Here is a 12,668-nt window from a genome sequence, read left to right as displayed (position 1 = left end):
AGGTGGGTGGTAGCTCTCTTCCCCAGGATCTGATTCAACTCCAGGTTGCAGAGAGTTGCCCCTGGAGATGGGTGAATTGGTAAGTGAACAATTTATTGACTGGAGAGGACAACAATATACACTTGATCATTCCTCCATGTTATCCTATGGAACAACAACACGAATGGAAATAAGAAAGCAAATAAGCACTAATTAGGAGAGAGAAGAGAGGCAGGGAGGTTCTGAGCCAGGAAAATGGGGAGGAAAGCAAGAGCATGCTTAGAAAGACAAGGAGACACTGATTGCTTTCTTAGTGCTCAAGGAAGATATGAGCATTTCTCCCTAAAATTAGAGCATGTGAGGTCTAGAACACAGACCCTATATCTTAGGCAAACCCCACAAGGCAGAAGAGAAGCAATTGAAGCTCAAAATCAGGATGAGATGAGGACAGAATTGTATCCTAGGTGCAGGTCATGTTATGACATCAACAATAGGGGCTTGAGCTCCCCTTTCAACCTGAACTTTCTCCTTTCCTTTTGCAAGGCCACCCCATCACCATTACAGCATTGGTGCATTCAGAAGCATTTTTCACAGATGAAGAAGATTCAGACATAGAGAATGGCAACTTGCATGTAATTTATTTCCTTTCTCCCTATTTTTAAAATCTGTTTCTTATCTGTAAGCATTTCTTTGTAGCTCTTCCTTTATCCATTCTTTATATAATTATCTTGAAGGTCTCTTCCAGGAAGATGAGTTCATACCAATGACAATGTTTTTAACACATGTCTTCAACTTCCTACCTTCTATATTTCTACATTACACTGATTTTTCAACCTACTCTGCACCATGAATCAACTCATGGAATCCAGATGAGCCAAACAAGTAGCTGTGCTGGGATCAGAAGCCTGGATCTCCATCATGAGGAAGGGGACTCTGTGAAGTTGGTTCTGGGCTGGGCTATCCCCTCACGGTAGTGATGCTGCACATGCAGCTCTGGAAATGCAAGTCTGCTCTCCTCCCTGCAGCTGTCTACACTCTTTGAGGAGGAGAAGGAGTCTCTTTATGTCAATTGTCTGTTCCTGGAAAGCACAGATGGCATCCAAGATGTAGAAAGAGAAGAACAAGAAGAGGAAATGTTGAGTGTGGTGTGGGTAGAATGAGGAGGAGAAGGGAAACAGGTCAACTAACACTCCACTGATTCTTTACTTTCTCTTGACACTTCAGGAAATCCAGCCTTCTTGAGGAGCTTACTGAAGAGACTGCAAGTGTGGGAGCATGGAGATAGAGGTGAGAATTGGATGGTGAACATAAGTGCAGGCAGGTGAAGGATGCCCTGAGACCCTCACCCCAGGGACTAGAAACCCATTCCACAAAAGTCCTAATTTGCTCAGCTATGGCTCCTTAGTTAAGAGGAGAGAGCTCTAGCCCAGTTTAAGAACAGAGTTTGCCCTCCCAATCCCCTTAAAGTCCACCAGCTCTTCCCCTCTCTATTATTGAGTGTGGTGGATAAAGTGGAGTGTCATTGAGTGCCACCTAGTCAGGTCTCAAGGGAAAAGGTTGAGTTAGATTGTTAGTTTGCCAGGGCTGCTTTACCCAATACCACTGACTAGTTGGTGTATACGCAGGAATTGACTGCCTAAAAGTTTCAGAGGTTAGAAGTAAACTCTAGGTGTGAGCATGGCCATGATTTCCCTCAAGCTGGTGGCAGTTTGCCAGCAATCCATAACTCCACTTCTCCCTCCATCACCTATCATCTCTTTATATTTGCCCCCTCTGCTCCTGCTCATGAATTTCTCTAGACTTGCTCTCTTCAGGACTCCATGCATAAAGGACTAAAGCCACCCTGTAGCAGACTGGCATCACTTACACCAAGAAGATCTAACAGCCCTATTCACAAATGAGTTCACTTCCCTAGGAGTCGAGGTGAGGGTGAAACCATGACTTTATGGCTGGACCTGACTTGATCTAACAAGAACAGTGATGCTCTGGGGTCCCTCTTAAGCAAGAAGGGTAGCTACTGTGGCCATTTGTTCTCACTGGGACCTGACTCTCAGTTGCCCAAGACATGGGGTTCTCAGCCTCTGCAGTTCTCTACCCAGATACCAGATTAGCTCATGCACCTTTTCTACAGATGCAGGTCTTCAAGATTTCTCTATGTATGTAGAAGTCAAAGAAACAAAACCTGAAGGAAATTTCCCTGCAGAGCTAACTTGGGATGAGAGAAGCAAGTAGGATTTCACATTACTCATTTCCCCTTATTAAAGATTGTAATTATTAAAATAACTCTATTATACTATAATGAGGAGTGTTTTATAATATCTACATTTTGGAATATATTAATGTAAGAAAATTTGTTTTTGGTATCACAGTACAACTTTTTAAAAATGGAAAATGACAGGTAAGCTTTGTGTTTGATTAAGAATGAAACTGTTGATTAGGAAAAGGAAGGTTTTTTTTAATGTGAATCTTTCATGACTGAACTCTGTTGGAAATTTCTAGACAATCTTTGTCACAGACAGCACCCTCTGCAAAGAGCAGCAATAGGAATTCAATGCCTCCTAGATCTGGCTCCCAGGGGTACAGGGACCTAAAGTCACTTCTCCAGGGTCTGAGGTGTCCAGAAGGTGGGTCTTGCAACCCACCTCAGGTATTCCAGATTCTGTATTTGTGTTGCAGATCCTACAACTGACAGCTGCAGAGACCTTGACTAGAGGCCTCAGTTTGAGGCTAAGAGGAGCTGGAGATCTCACAGTGTTTGGAGATGCCTCAGTACTCACTCTTCTACTCCACTCAGAATGAGTCAATTTAATGACAGTTTAGTTTTACTTCAAAAGATTAGGTTGTTTTAGAAAGAGGTTACATTTAATTTTACTTATTAAACAATATTTGTATCTTTAATACATGTATATATATAGATAAGCACCCTAAACAAAGTTAGCACTATATGAATTATATTTGGTCTCCATAATGGCTCCCAAGGTCATACTCTCACTCCTAGAATCCTCATTGTTAGTTGAATAATGGTAAATTGAGTGTGTATCATCCATCCTCCTGTCAATGAATTTCTATAATTTCATTTACTGAACTCTGTTCACTCAACATGGAAGAGGTCTTGGCCAAAATGTTAATCTTTGTCTAGTAGGATAATTGAGTTTCAATGAATTTTTTGCTGTTTTTTCTCTATTTTCTTTAATGTTACATTAAAAAAATATGAGGTCCCCATATACCCGCCACTCCCCTCACCCCACTCCTCCCACATCAACAACCTCTTTCATCATCATGGGATATTCACTGCACTTTATGAATACATTTTGGAGCACTGTTGCACCACATGATAATGATTTAAATTGTAGTTTACACTCTCTCCCAGTCCACCCAGTGGTCAATGCCTTTTTTATTACATTTCTGTGTTGCTGGGTATAAAACCACAAATATTTCTTTCCACAAATATACTGCCCCATTTGCATCTGGCACAAAATATTGTTCTCCAAAATGTTGATGAAATAGTAATTACTTTGCATAATGCATGTATAAGGATTTTTATATTTTCTTTAATGGGTAATTTTCCTAAAATATGCCTTACATTTAGCCTTTCTTAGTCAGTGCTCAGTGTGCACTTTTGATATGCAGCTTCAAAGAATTTCATATCGAAACAAAGGAATTGTAATTTTTAGTATTTCTTTCAAGTCTTTCAACTGGTTTTCTGGTTCAGACATTCTATACCATTCCTCATTGTATTAACTCAGGGTTCTCTATGGAAACAGAATCAACAGGAGATATCTGTAAAGAGTATGAGATTTTATAAAATTCTCTCATGTATAGTGGGGATGCACAAATCCAGATTCTGTAGGCAGGCTGCAAAGCCAGGGGCTCTGATGAAAGTCCCACGAAGTTCCCAGGAGACGCTGGCTGTCCAAAGAGGAGCTGGGAAATTTTCTCTCAATGCTGAATCACTTCCCCTTTTTAAGGCATTCAGTGGATTGCATAAAGCATCACACATTGCTGAAGGCAATCTCCCTGGTTGACTGTAGACATAATCAGCCATCTATGCAGTAAACTCACTGATGACTTAAGTCCACAAATGCCCTTATATTACAATTAGCCCAGTGCTTGCTTAACCAAAAAAGTGGGCACACGTTCTGGCCAAGTTGACATATTAACATAACCATCACACTCACCTGTTGACTTCTCTTTCAAATCTTTAACATTCTACACTCAATATCTTTTCAGCACTTTCCACTTATTACCTTCTCTTTCTACTTAAGCGTTGTCACCCTATTTCATATATATTACATTTCAAGTTTTAACTCATATTTTTCCAATTTTCTTACTGCCTAATTTCTCCCCATTCATTTTTTGTTTTATAAATAATTTATAATGTCTTCTCAAATATTGTTTCATTTTCTTAGTGCCTCATATCTTCTTTAGAGAAAGTATATTTCAGTACATAATATAAATCATGATAAAGAGCTTTCATTCATTTGGGGTTATTCTGTACTTCTTTTCTCACTATATTATTTGAAAATAACATGAATTTTTTCTTTTGATTTTCACATGATTTTAAAAAATTATAGACAGAAGTGAGATTCAAAATACCTTTTCCAACAACACAGAACTGTTTCTGTGTCTAGATGTATTATGAAATTTTTTTTAAAGCATGGAAGCTTTCTTCCTGATATTTCTGGATTCTGTACTTTTAGCACTCCTAAAAATGCATTGTCACTCTCATTACCTCTATTGCACCCATCATTGTGTATTTTTTTCCTCCATGTGACTACTGAATATTCCTTTTAGCAAGTGAAACATGAATTACCACTTTGCCAAAATCAAGTCACTCTCCATAAATGGTTATGTATTTTTAAAACCAATTATCTGTTATTTTCAAATATATGACTTACATTGTATTTCATTACTGAATTAACTTATTTTTGAATATTTATATACATATTATTCCTATACTCATTAGGTTTTAGTTTCTTATATTTCTTATATATGTAAATTTCTTTGTTTTTACACTTATATCTGAGTTGACTTCAGAGTTAACTTCCTTTTTATTTCATTTTAAATCAATCTATTTTCATACATATTTGGTGTTAGCAATGGCAGTTCATATCAGCAATTTTTAAAAAATTTCTATTATTTTGATTCACAATCACATGGGTTCAGTGTCATTTATATGGACTACAATATCACCACCATATGGCTTTAAACCTATCATCAGGCACATACACCAACATCCCTGAAGGAATCTTGGTATTCCCATGGCCCCCAAGGATTGTCTTTAATACTTGTCCTTGATCCATTAATAGTACTGTTTTCTTAATAACCTCTAGAAAGAATAAATTCATTTGATATGCTTTACTGAATTTTAAAACTTAAGAACACATCAAAATGTTTCAGGCATATTTTATCATGAGTGGATTATTAAAACTTGAACACGTGGACATTAGAAAGAATTCAGTTCTTCAAAACCATAAAATTGTAGGTATGCTACAATTAACTCACATTCCAGGATTTCATAAATGCACTCACAGGATGCTATCACCTGGGGACTTTCTACTGCTTACTAAGCAGAGGGACATTTGTGGAAGTCACTCTACTCTGTTCATATACCTGCATCTACAAAACTCACTGCTAACATAATACTCAATAGTGAAATCCTGAAAATCTTGCCTATGAAGTCTAGCCAGAGCAGTTGGGTAAGAAAAAGAAATAAAGTCATTCAGATTGGAATGGAAGAAGGAAAGCTATCCTTACATACAGATGACATAATCTTATAAAAACAAATTCCAAAGAATCCACAATACTAATTTTACAATAATTTTACAATAAAGCAAACTTGTCATGTATAAGATACACAAAAAAGGTTTTATAATACAGCAAAGGATTTTTTAGAAGTCCATTTAATTATCCACTAACAAATTGAATACCTAATGAATTTAATGAAAGGGTGAAACACTTGAACACTAGCAAACATACCTGCATTAAACTGAAGTCCTAGACATATGGTAAGACATCATTTGTTCAAGGATAGTAAGACTCAGTAATGTTCTAATATCAATACTACCTACAGGAAACTACAGATCAATATAATAGTTTTAAAAATCCCAGCAGCATTATTCTTTTTGCAGAACTGGAAAAACTGATTGTCAAATTTAAATGGCATCAATTACTGTCTTGAAGAGTCAAAACAATCATCTTTCTCCTTTGTGAGATTGGGATAGGTTAATTTATATAACATCAGGTGGTCTTTCCTTGAGATCTGGTTGACTTAAGAATTTGCAGGATCCTCAGGGACATTGGGGTTCACAGAAATTTGGGTTATAATTCTCCTTGTTAATGGAGGGCCACTATCTTCCTGTAAGTTTAATGGGGACTCAGAGGCAAGAATGTGGAATATCTCTGAGTATAGAGCTGTATTGTTGTAGAATTTGAGAGGTTCAATTATTTGTGTATAGAGAGGCCAGGACTCAGGAATGATTTTGAGAAGGAAAAATGGTTTATTGACAGCTGGCTGGACTCGGGAACTTTCCGTTTCAATCCCGAGCCCCGAACAAGATTTTTTAGTCCCTTTTATACAGAGAGGAAATGCCAAATGGTCCCTTTGTTTCAGCTCTCAATAGGCTTGAATTAGCATATATTTCCACATCTTAGGTAAGCTTTTAGCATGGACCTCAGGCATTCGATAAGCTTTTAGCATATTTGGTTTGCATTTCCCCTGAATACTTAAAGTTTATAGACCTTGCATTGTTAAACTGTTTCCTGCTCACCAAGGGCAGGACTGCAACCTTTTATCATCCCACACCCACAAGTCACAGATAGTTTAAGGTTATCTCTGAAGAGACAAAGAGCCTCCCACCCATAGCCCACATCAGTATCTCTCCTTTGGGGGACTTTCATTCACACTGGGTGCAGTCTTGGGTTCTCAGAAGGAAGTAAAGGTCTCTTAAAAAAATTAATAACTGGGAAATGGACTTTGGCCCAGTGGTTAGGGCGTCCGTCTACCATATGGGAGGTCTGCGGTTCAAACCCCAGGCCTCCTTGACCCATGTGGAGCTGGCCATGTGCAGTGCTGATTCGCGCAAGGAGTGCCGTGCCACGCAAGGGTGTCCCCCGCGTGGGGGAGCCCCATGCGCAAGGAGTGCGCCTGTGAGGAAAGCCGCCCAGCGTGAAAAGAAAGAGCAGCCTGCCCAGGAATGGCGCCGCCCACACTTCCCGTGCTGCTGACGACAACAGAAGTGGACAAAGAAACAAGACGCAGCAAATAGACACCAAGAACAGACAACCAGGGGAGGGGGGGGAATTAAATAAATAAATAAATCTTTAAAAAAAAAATTAATAACTGACAATCTCCTTCCCCTGTAGACCCTAAGTCATAGGATCTGCAGTGAGTTAAGCATAAGCAAGGGTATGAACATTCATTCAACAACACTAGTGACCAGTAAAGTTCATAAGAAAACTAGAAAGTCTCACTGATACATCTTATGGAATGAACATGATCTGGGAGAGGAAGGACTGAAGTAGGAAGGTGCACAACTCCAGGCTGCTCAGAGAGTGGTTCAGGTCTTTAGCCAGGGGAACTACTGTTGTCGACCACCTCTAGAGAAGTTCTCATTATCACAGATTATACTTTTCACCTCCAGAATTTCTATTTCAGTTGATTTTATACTTCTTAGCTGTTTATTTATATTCTCTATTTGGTGAGACATCCTTCTCATGTTTTCCTTTTACTCATTGAGATTAAAAATTGGTAATTAAGAGACTAGTCTGGGAAAATGGCATCAGTGGAGGTGGGCACTGCTGAGTTCTTTCACAAAAATGGTAGAGAAAGGGCAGGGGCCTAACCTGAGTGAGCTGTTTGGGGAATCCACAGAGCAGGAGGCTGCAGGCATGCAGGCATCATTAAGGAGGGAGCTGGACAAAGAGACAAAGATCCCAAGGGAAAACCATGAGGTGCTCAGCCCTGTGGCTGGAAAAGTTGGTGGATAAGTCCCACCCTCAAGGCAAATAGCTTCTGTGGACCCCCTGCTCTCAAAGGCCAGCTGAGTGGGAGGAAGCATTCCCTGGAGGAAGGGAGCCCTGGTGAAGGGTGGAGAGTGGTTTCCTTTCTGCCTTTTGGGAACCTGAGCCACTTTTGAATCTCAGGGAGGACACCAGCCAGCATTGAGGTGGCCCTGGGGAGAGGAAAGGGGGAATCTGCTCAGGCAAGCTGTCAGACCCAGCCACCTTGAGAGAGGAACTTGGCCAAGGAGGGGGCAGAGACAGGCATCTAACTAGTCCAGCCACTGAAAACTGTTAGAAGTCCACCTGCCTAAGGGAAATGGGGGCAGGAAGAGCCAGATAAACTTTCTTTTTTGTTGTGTTTGTTTCTTCATGTTATTCAGGAGAAAAACTCAACTTCTACTAAAACAGACTAACAGCTTAAGAAACTTTGTCACATTAATAGAGAAAGAACAAAATTTTAGCTTTACATCATTAGATTTGATATTAAAGCTTTTAAATCTTTATAAATAGACCCATCAAATCTTACTCAACTTTAACTATAAAAATTATTTTTCCATGAGCCTTTTGAACTTTCTGTATTCATTCAGGATTTGTCCCACACTTTACTTTTTCTTAATAACCAGTTATTTTATTTTAGGGCATAACTACTTCCTTTTTCCATAATAATAAAACATTCTATTTACATACATAAGTTACCAAAGTTATTTTGGAAACTATCTCAGAGCAAATCTCTTACAATATATATAATTACCTTGCTTACATTAACAGGTAGTTTATTTTAACAATACAGGAAAAATTACTTTTTCTATTGTTTTATGAAAACCTAAGATTCCCAATGGAATCAAGATCACTTTATTTTTACCACCACCTTAATATTAAGATTGAGGTGCTTGTTGCCTATTTAGCTTGTAGAGCTGCTGTAGAAAAAGAGGGAAATACCTACCTTGCACATAGGTACCTGGTTCAAACCTTGGTACCTCCTAAGAGAAGGGATCTAGAGAGAGTAAGGCACCCAGCTAGCACCTCATGATAGGAACTCATAGACTGTGTTTCTATTATTTTGTTTTATGGTTGTTTGGGATCTTTTTTTCTTTTTTCTTTTATTCACTAAAACTGGGTACATCACCTGCAGAGGGCAGGCTGCAGGGTGAGTGACTGATGAGCACCAGCAGTCTTGGGAGGTCCCTAGGGGCCTAAGAGGGAAGGCTGCTCTTCCTGGGTTGTTACTCTTTTGTTTCTTGTTTGTTCTCTTACCTTTTGTTTCCTTCATTCTTTTACCTAATTTTTCAACCGACTTTCTCTTCTTTCCTTCATTTTTCTGTCTTCCAGCTTCTGTTGATTTTCTTTCATTCCACCACTTCTTCTTTGGTCTTTATGTTTCTTTTTCTTTGTCTTCTTTTTTCCCCTTTCTATTCTCTTCTCATCTGCTTAGTCTTTCAATTCATTATTTTTTTTCTATTTTCTTTCTTGTTTTATTTTTTCCTCATCTGTCTAGTCTTCAAATTCATTCTATTTTTTTCTAGTTTTTTCAATCCCAACTCTTTATTCTTATTCCTTTGTATTTGTTATGAATTTTACTCATATTACTTAGTTTCCAAACTTTTGTACAGTTCCTCTTGTATGTTTTATGATTAATACTATTCTCCTTTCCTTATCTCTTTCCTTTTCCCTGAGCCTATTTTTTTTAACAAGGGAACAGAGACAACTGCAAGGATATAGAATGAGAGGAACCAAGCAAAAAAAAAATCCTTGGTGAATGCAAAGAAACAAAATAGCTCATCAAGATAAACAGATGGTTAGACACAACAAAAAATTACAAGCCATACTAAGAAAACAGGAAGACATGGCTCACTCCAATGAACAAACTGAAAAACAGGAGAAGATACAAAATGGGGAACTAATCAAGGGTGTCCAAACAAATATCATGAGTGAAATTAATGAAGTGAAGGAAGAGATAAAGGATATTAAGAAGTCACTGGGGGAACATACTGAAGAAATTGTAAATATACATAAAAATATAACATCACTGATGGTGATGAATGGCATAATGCAAGAAATTAAAAATACCCTAGAGGTACAAACAACACATCTGAATGGGCAGAGGAAAGAATCAGCAAAGCAGAAGACAGGACAGCTGAAATCAGGACAGATAGATAAAAAGACCCAAAAAAATTCAGGAGGAACTAGGGATGTGAATGAGAACAAGAAATGTACAAATAAGCACAAGAACAGATAGAGCACAGTAATGTCCACAGTGGCATTATTCACTACTACCAAAAGATGGGAACCTAAATGTCCATCAACAGAGGAATGGATACACAAATTGTGCTATATATATACAATGGAATATTACTCAGCTGTAAGAAAGAATGCAGTGTTAACACATGGGATAACATGGATGAATCTTGAAGACCTTATGTTAAGTGAAGCAAGCCAGGCACTGAAGGACAAATATTACATGACCTTACTGATATGAATTAAACAAATTAAGAAAACTCACAGAGCTAGAGTCTGGAAGATAGGTTTACAGGAGATAGAAAGGGAGCAGAAGATTGTGAGCCAAGGCCCATATGAGAGAAACCTATGGTAAGGTGTATAGGAGTAGTTGTGCAGTGGAAGGGCATGACAGTGCTGGATTGGCAGTGATGCTATTAGCTAGGTGCTGGTTTGTGAAGGGTTAGGGAGGGGAGGGTTGGTTGGACTGTCAATGGAAATGGGGGAATGATGGGGGAGGGAGCAGGTGAACACTGGGGATTTGTAGGTATGTGGTTGAAACTACAATGTTGGGAATGTTATTTTGCCAAGTATGGCAAGGGGGGATTACCAGTTTACAGAGTTGGATGTAGGGAGCATGCAGGACAGGGTGCACCTGGGGTAGGCATCTACGGAGTGAGAGTTCATCTTGTCAATTGTGTGTTGTATCAGTGGGTGCAGGGCCATATAATAATGAGTGGGAAGGTGTTGGACTCCCATCCTGGGGAGTCCTGCTGTGCTTATCAAATAGAAAGGAGGGAGTCTCTTGAGAGCTAGGGTGGTGCCTCATAGGGGAGAACAGAACAGTATGTAAAGCCCAAAATGTTGTAAGTAACTCTGAACCTTGTTCTTCAAGGGAGGGGAAGGAAGGAATAAAATAGATGGAATATGGGGCATTTTGGGGGTGGTGGAAGACCATGTTAAATTTCATCAAAATTTATAAAGGTGTATGGTTTCAAATGTAAACCATAATGTAAATCACTGACCATGGTTAGTAGCAATGTTTCAATATCTGTACATCAATTACAACAAATGTATCATCCACATGTAAATGTCTTCAATAGAGGAAAAAGGGAAGATGTTGGGTATATGGAATCTCCTATACATTGTATGTGAATTTACTGTAATAAAAGCTTCTCTGAAGATAAAACAAAAATAAATAACACCCTGGGGGAATAAACAGAAGAAAATGTCACTTAACATACAATACAACACATCTTACAATGATGAAAGACATGTTAAATTTTTAAAATTTATTTTACTTTTCCTCATTTCAAATTTACCTTTAATTTTTTGTATTTTCATTGATAATTTTTAAACTATCATTATTTCATTTTCCTATTAATTGTATTTGGTTATTGTGTTGGTTTCATGTCTGAAGAAGTTCTGGATCACAGAAGGGTTACAACTGTGGCAGGAGAGGATGATTGCTGTAGGGTGTCAGTAATGGGGGATGCCTGGGAGGAGGGTGACCTGGGGCAAACCTATAAGGCATATAAATATATGTAAGTATTCATGGGGCATTGTCACAATGGGCAGAGATTTACACACAACTGAAAGAATATCAAATTCCCATTCTGGGGAGCCTGCCACATTCTTGAATGGGGCAGCAAGAATCCCCCAAGTACAGAGACAGTGACTAGTGAAGAAGGATGGACTGATGGCAAGCCCTTGAAAGTGATGACTGTATTTATGAAACTTTACTTCTGAAATTGAAACTTAGCATAGTATTATAGAGTGCCTAAGAGTTACCTCCTGAAAGACTCCTTGTTGCTCAAATATGGCCTCTCTTAAGTCAAACTCAATATATAAATGCATTACCTTCCTCCCAGCATGGGATCTGACTCATAAGGATGAGCCTCCCTGGCACTGATGGATTACTACCAAGCACCAACTATCAATGCTAGGAGGAGAAAGACCTTGACCAAAAGGGGGAAAGGGTAAAGACAAATGAGTTTATAAGGTAAGAGACTTCAAAGTGAGTCAGGAGGTCATTCCAGAGGTTATGCTTCAGCAGGATCTCACTGACTGCCAAAGTAAACACTGCCTCAAACATTAGGGCTCCTGAGGGCTCTGGAGACATCCAGACACTATAGGCAGGGCAGACAGCTTAGGCCTGGCATCATGCCAGAAGGCACTATTTTGAACTTATACTCCCCAGTGTGACAGAGGTGGACTCAGTTGTGGTTTCCCTACACGTGACTTTTCTGCCCCTTCTACCTGAACCTATAGTTAGTACTAGAGTTGATAATGGTATGTAAATCTTTGGGCTATCCATATGCCATTTGAGGCCTGAATCTCAACAGAGTTGCAACACCTACTCTCCAGTTCATTGGACTCATCTAAGAGAACTAAAAAGGAGATAATGATGGACAAGGACCATCCCAAGCTACACAGTGTGTGCAACTGCAACCAAGATTGTCCCATCCATC

The 12,668-nt window shown here is 39.0% G+C and overlaps 1 long non-coding RNA gene across 1 annotated transcript; it reads left to right on the top strand.

The window, feature by feature from the left end:
- The first annotated feature begins 582 nt into the window (after positions 1-582).
- On the top strand, positions 583-1,283 carry LOC131277335 (uncharacterized). Its single transcript, XR_009184524.1, has 3 exons — positions 583-611; positions 1,005-1,114; positions 1,204-1,283. It is a non-coding gene; the product is annotated as an uncharacterized lncRNA (long non-coding RNA).
- Positions 1,284-12,668: the final 11,385 nt, after the last annotated feature.

The sequence above is a fragment of the Dasypus novemcinctus genome (assembly GCF_030445035.2).
Source record: "Dasypus novemcinctus isolate mDasNov1 chromosome 8 unlocalized genomic scaffold, mDasNov1.1.hap2 SUPER_8_unloc_1, whole genome shotgun sequence".
Taxonomy (NCBI): Eukaryota; Metazoa; Chordata; class Mammalia; order Cingulata; family Dasypodidae; genus Dasypus; species Dasypus novemcinctus.
This window is presented reverse-complemented; position numbering and strand designations above follow the sequence as displayed.